The sequence below is a fragment of the Schistocerca cancellata genome, chromosome 8, assembly GCF_023864275.1.
Source record: "Schistocerca cancellata isolate TAMUIC-IGC-003103 chromosome 8, iqSchCanc2.1, whole genome shotgun sequence".
Taxonomy (NCBI): Eukaryota; Metazoa; Arthropoda; class Insecta; order Orthoptera; family Acrididae; genus Schistocerca; species Schistocerca cancellata.
In genome coordinates, this window is record NC_064633.1 from 3,560,525 (window position 1) to 3,566,524 (window position 6,000).

Below are 6,000 nucleotides of genomic sequence, written 5' to 3' on the forward strand. Positions count from 1 at the left end.
GAGACAGGTCGGCTGGAGGACGATGTATTGAATCTGGACGAAATTTGAGTGTTCCATCGTCATTACGAGGCCCTGAACGTTACAATTAACTATCACTTTTACGTCCTATTCGATAATCTAGACTCACAGAGGAACGACCATAAGGTGCCCGAGGCAGCAATAGACCGTTGGAGAGAAGTCGGATGGAGGACGATGTAATGAATCTCGACGCAGTTTGAGTGTTCCATCGTCATTAGGAGACCCTGAACGTTACAATTAACTATGAGTTTTGCGTGACATTCGATAATCTAGACTCACAGGAGAACGACCATAAGGTGCCCGAGGCAGCAATAGACCCTTGGAGACAAGTCGGCTGGAGGACGATGTATTGAATCTGGACGCGATTTGAGTGTTCCATCGTCATTAGCAGGCCCCGAACGTTACAATTAACTATCAGTTTTGCGTCCGATTCGATAATCTAAACTCACAGGAGAACGCCCATAAGCTGTCCGAGGCAGCAATACAACCTTGGAGACAAGTCGGCTGGAGGACGATGTATTGAACCTGGACGCAATTTGAGTATTCCATCGTCATTAGGAGGCCCTGAACGTTACAATTAACTATCACTTTTGCGTCCCAATCCATAATCTAGACTCACAGAGGAACGACCATAAGGTGCCCGAGGCAGCATTAGACCGTTGGAGAGAAGTCGGATGGAGGATGATGTAATGAATCTCGACGCAGTTTGAGTGTTCCATCGTCATTAGGAGACCCTGAACGTTACAATTAACTATCAGTTTTGCGTCGTATTCAATAACCTTGACTCACAGGAGAACGAACATACGGAGACCGAGGCAGCAATAGACCCATGGAGACAAGTCCGCTGGAGGACGATGTATTGAATCGGGACGCAATTTGTGTGTTCCATCGTCGTTAGCAGGGTCGGAAAATTAGAATTAAATGTCAGTTTTGCAACGGATTCGAAAATCTAGACTCACAGGAGAACGACCATAAGGTGCCCGAGGCAGCAATAGACCCTTGGAGACAAGTCGGCTGGAGGACGATGTATTGAATCTGGACGCGATTTGAGTGTTCCATCGTCATTAGGAGGCCCCGAACGTTACAATTAACTATCAGTTTTGCGTCCGATTCGATAATCTAAACTCACAGGAGAACGCCCATAAGCTGTCCGAGGCAGCAATACAACCTTGGAGACAAGTCGGCTGGAGGACGATGTATTGAACCTGGACGCAATTTGAGTATTCCATCGTCATTAGGAGGCCCTGAACGTTAGAATTAACTATCACTTTTGCGTCCCAATCCATAATCTAGACTCACAGAGGAACGACCATAAGGTGCCCGAGGCAGCAAGAGACCCTTGGAGACAAGTCGGCTTGAGGACGATGTATTGAGTCTGGACGCAATTTTTAGTGTTCCATCGTCATTAGGAGGCCCTGAACGTTACAATTAACTATCACTTTCCCGTCCCATTCGATAATCTAGACTCACAGGAGAACGACCATAAGGTGCCCGAGGCAGCAATAGACCGTGGGGACAATTCGGCTGGACGACGATGTATTCATTCTCGACGCAATATGATTGTTCCTTCGTCATTAGAAGACCCTGAACGTTACAATTAACTATCAGTTTTGCGTCGGATTCAATAATCTAGACTCACAGGAGAACGAACATACGGTGACCGAGGCAGCAATAGACCCACGGAGACATGTCGGTTGGAGGACGATGTATTGAATCAGGAGGCAATTTGTGTGTTCCATCGTCGTTAGCAGGGTTGGAAAATTAGAAATAAATGTCAGTTTTGCGTTGGATTCGAAAATCTAGACTCACAGGAGAACGACCATAAGGTGCACGAGGCAGCAATAGACCCTGAGAGACAAGTCGGCTGGAGGACGATGTGTTGAATCTCGACGCAATTTCAGTGTTCCATCGTCACTAGGAGGCCCTGAACGTTAGAATTAACAATCAGTTTTGCGTCCGATTCGATAATCTAGACTCACAGGAGAACGACCAAAAGGTCCACGAGGCAGCAATAGACCCTTGGAGACAAGTCGGCTGGAGGACGATGTGTTGAATCTCGACGCAATTTGAGTGTTCCATCGTCATTAGCAGGCCCTGAACGTTAGAATTAACAATCAGTTTTGCGTCGGACTCGATAATCTAGACTCACAGGAGAACGACCATAAGGGGGCCCTAGGCAGCAATAGACCTTTGGAGACAAGTCGTCTGGAGTACGATGTGTTGAATCTCGACGCAATTTGAGTGTTCCATCGTCATTAGGAGACCCTGAACGTTACAATTAACTATCAGTTTTGCGTCGGATTCAATAATCTTGACTTACAGGAGAACGAACATACGGAGCCCGAGGCAGCAATAGACCCATGGAGACATGTCGGCTGGAGGACGATGTATTGAATCGGGACGCAATTTGTGTGTTCCATCGTCGTTAGCAGGGTCGGAAAATTAGAATTAAATGTCAGTTTTGCGTCGGATTCGAAAATCTAGACTCACAGGAGAACGACCATAAGGTGCCCGAAGCAGCAATTCACCCTTGGAGACAGGTCGGCTGGAGGACGATGTATTGAATCTGGACGAAATTTGAGTGTTCCATCGTCATTACGAGGCCCTGAACGTTACAATTAACTATCACTTTTACGTCCTATTCGATAATCTAGACTCACAGAGGAACGACCATAAGGTGCCCGAGGCAGCAATAGACCGTTGGAGAGAAGTCGGATGGAGGACGATGTAATGAATCTCGACGCAGTTTGAGTGTTCCATCGTCATTAGGAGACCCTGAACGTTACAATTAACTATGAGTTTTGCGTGACATTCGATAATCTAGACTCACAGGAGAACGACCATAAGGTGCCCGAGGCAGCAATAGACCCTTGGAGACAAGTCGGCTGGAGGACGATGTATTGAATCTGGACGCGATTTGAGTGTTCCATCGTCATTAGCAGGCCCCGAACGTTACAATTAACTATCAGTTTTGCGTCCGATTCGATAATCTAAACTCACAGGAGAACGCCCATAAGCTGTCCGAGGCAGCAATACAACCTTGGAGACAAGTCGGCTGGAGGACGATGTATTGAACCTGGACGCAATTTGAGTATTCCATCGTCATTAGGAGGCCCTGAACGTTACAATTAACTATCACTTTTGCGTCCCAATCCATAATCTAGACTCACAGAGGAACGACCATAAGGTGCCCGAGGCAGCAATAGACCGTTGGAGAGAAGTCGGATGGAGGATGATGTAATGAATCTCGACGCAGTTTGAGTGTTCCATCGTCATTAGGAGACCCTGAACGTTACAATTAACTATCAGTTTTGCGTCGTATTCAATAACCTTGACTCACAGGAGAACGAACATACGGAGACCGAGGCAGCAATAGACCCATGGAGACAAGTCCGCTGGAGGACGATGTATTGAATCGGGACGCAATTTGTGTGTTCCATCGTCGTTAGCAGGGTCGGAAAATTAGAATTAAATGTCAGTTTTGCTACGGATTCGAAAATCTAGACTCACAGGAGAACGACCATAAGGTGCCCGAGGCAGCAATAGACCCTTGGAGACAAGTCGGCTGGAGGACGATGTATTGAATCTGGACGCGATTTGAGTGTTCCATCGTCATTAGGAGGCCCCGAACGTTACAATTAACTATCAGTTTTGCGTCCGATTCGATAATCTAAACTCACAGGAGAACGCCCATAAGCTGTCCGAGGCAGCAATACAACCTTGGAGACAAGTCGGCTGGAGGACGATGTATTGAACCTGGACGCAATTTGAGTATTCCATCGTCATTAGGAGGCCCTGAACGTTACAATTAACTATCACTTTTGCGTCCCAATCCATAATCTAGACTCACAGAGGAACGACCATAAGGTGCCCGAGGCAGCAAGAGACCCTTGGAGACAAGTCGGCTTGAGGACGATGTATTGTGTCTGGACGCAATTTGAGTGTTCCATCGTCATTAGGAGGCCCTGAACGTTACAATTAACTATCACTTTCCCGTCCCATTCGATAATCTATACTCACAGGAGAACGACCATAAGGTGCCCGAGGCAGCAATAGACCGTGGAGACAATTCGGCTGGACGACGATGTATTCATTCTCGACGCAATATGATTGTTCCTTCGTCATTAGGAGACCCTGAACGTTACAATTAACTATCAGTTTTGCGTCGGATTCAATAATCTAGACTCACAGGAGAACGAACATACGGTGACCGAGGCAGCAATAGACCCACGGAGACATGTCGGTTGGAGGACGATGTATTGAATCTGGAGGCAATTTGTGTCTTCCATCGTCGTTAGCAGGGTTGGAAAATTAGAAATAAATGTCAGTTTTGCGTTGGATTCGAAAATCTAGACTCACAGGAGAACGACCATAAGGTGCACGAGGCAGCAATAGACCCTTGGAGACAAGTCGGCTGGAGGACGATGTGTTGAATCTCGACGCAATTTCAGTGTTCCATCGTCACTAGGAGGCCCTGAACGTTAGAATTAACAATCAGTTTTGCGTCCGATTCGATAATCTAGACTCACAGGAGAACGACCAAAAGGTCCACGAGGCAGCAATAGACCCTTGGAGACAAGTCGGCTGGAGGACGATGTGTTGAATCTCGACGCAATTTGAGTGTTCCATCGTCATTAGCAGGCCCTGAACGTTAGAATTAACAATCAGTTTTGCGTCGGACTCGATAATCTAGACTCACAGGAGAACGACTATAAGGTGCCCGTGGCAGCAATAGACTCTTGGAGACAAGTCGACTGGAGGACGATGTATTGAATCTCGACGCAATTTGAATGTTCCATCGTCATTAGGAGGCCTTGAACGTTACAATTAACTATCAGTTTTATGTCTGATTCGATAATCTAGACTCACAAGAGAACGACCATAACGTGCCCGAGTCAGCAATAGACCCTTGGAGACAAGTCGGCTGGAGGACGATGTATTGAATCTGGACGCAATTTGAGTGTTCGATCGTCATTAGGAGGCCCTGAACGTTACAATTAACTATCAGTTTTGTGTCCCATTCGAAAATCAAGACTCACAGGAGAACGACAATAAGGTGCCCGAGGCAGCAATAGACCGTTGGAGACAAGTCGGCTGAAGGACGATGTATTGAATCTCGACGCAATTTGAGTGTTCCATCGTCATTAGGAGACCCTGAACGTTACAATTAACTATCAGTTTTGCGTCGGATTCGATAATCTAGACCCACAGGAGAACGACCATAAGGGGGCCCTAGGCAGCAATAGACCTTTGGAGACATGTCGGCTGGAGGACGATGTATTGAATCGGGACGCAATTTGTGTGTTCCATCGTCGTTACCAGGGTCGGAAAATTAGAATTAAATGTCAGTTTTGCGTCGGATTCGAAAATCTAGACTCACAGGAGAACGACCATAAGGTGCCCGAAGCAGCAATTCACCCTTGGAGACAGGTCGGCTGGAGGACGATGTATTGAATCTGGACGAAATTTGAGTGTTCCATCGTCATTACGAGGCTCTGAACGTTACAATTAACTATCACTTTTACGTCCTATTCGATAATCTAGACTCACAGAGGAACGACCATAAGGTGCCCAAGGCAGCAATAGACCGTTGGAGAGAAGTCGGATGGAGGACGATGTAATGAATCTCGACGCAGTTTGAGTGTTCCATCGTCATTAGGAGACCCTGAACGTTACAATTAACTATGAGTTTTGCGTGACATTCGATAATCTAGACTCACAGGAGAACGACCATAAGGTGCCCGAGGCAGCAATAGACCCTTGGAGACAAGTCGGCTGGAGGACGATGTATTGAATCTGGACGCGATTTGAGTGTTCCATCGTCATTAGCAGGCCCCGAACGTTACAATTAACTATCAGTTTTGCGTCCGATTCGATAATCTAAACTCACAGGAGAACGCCCATAAGCTGTCCGAGGCAGGAATACAACCTTGGAGACAAGTCGGCTGGAGGACGATGTATTGAACCTGGACGCAATTTGAG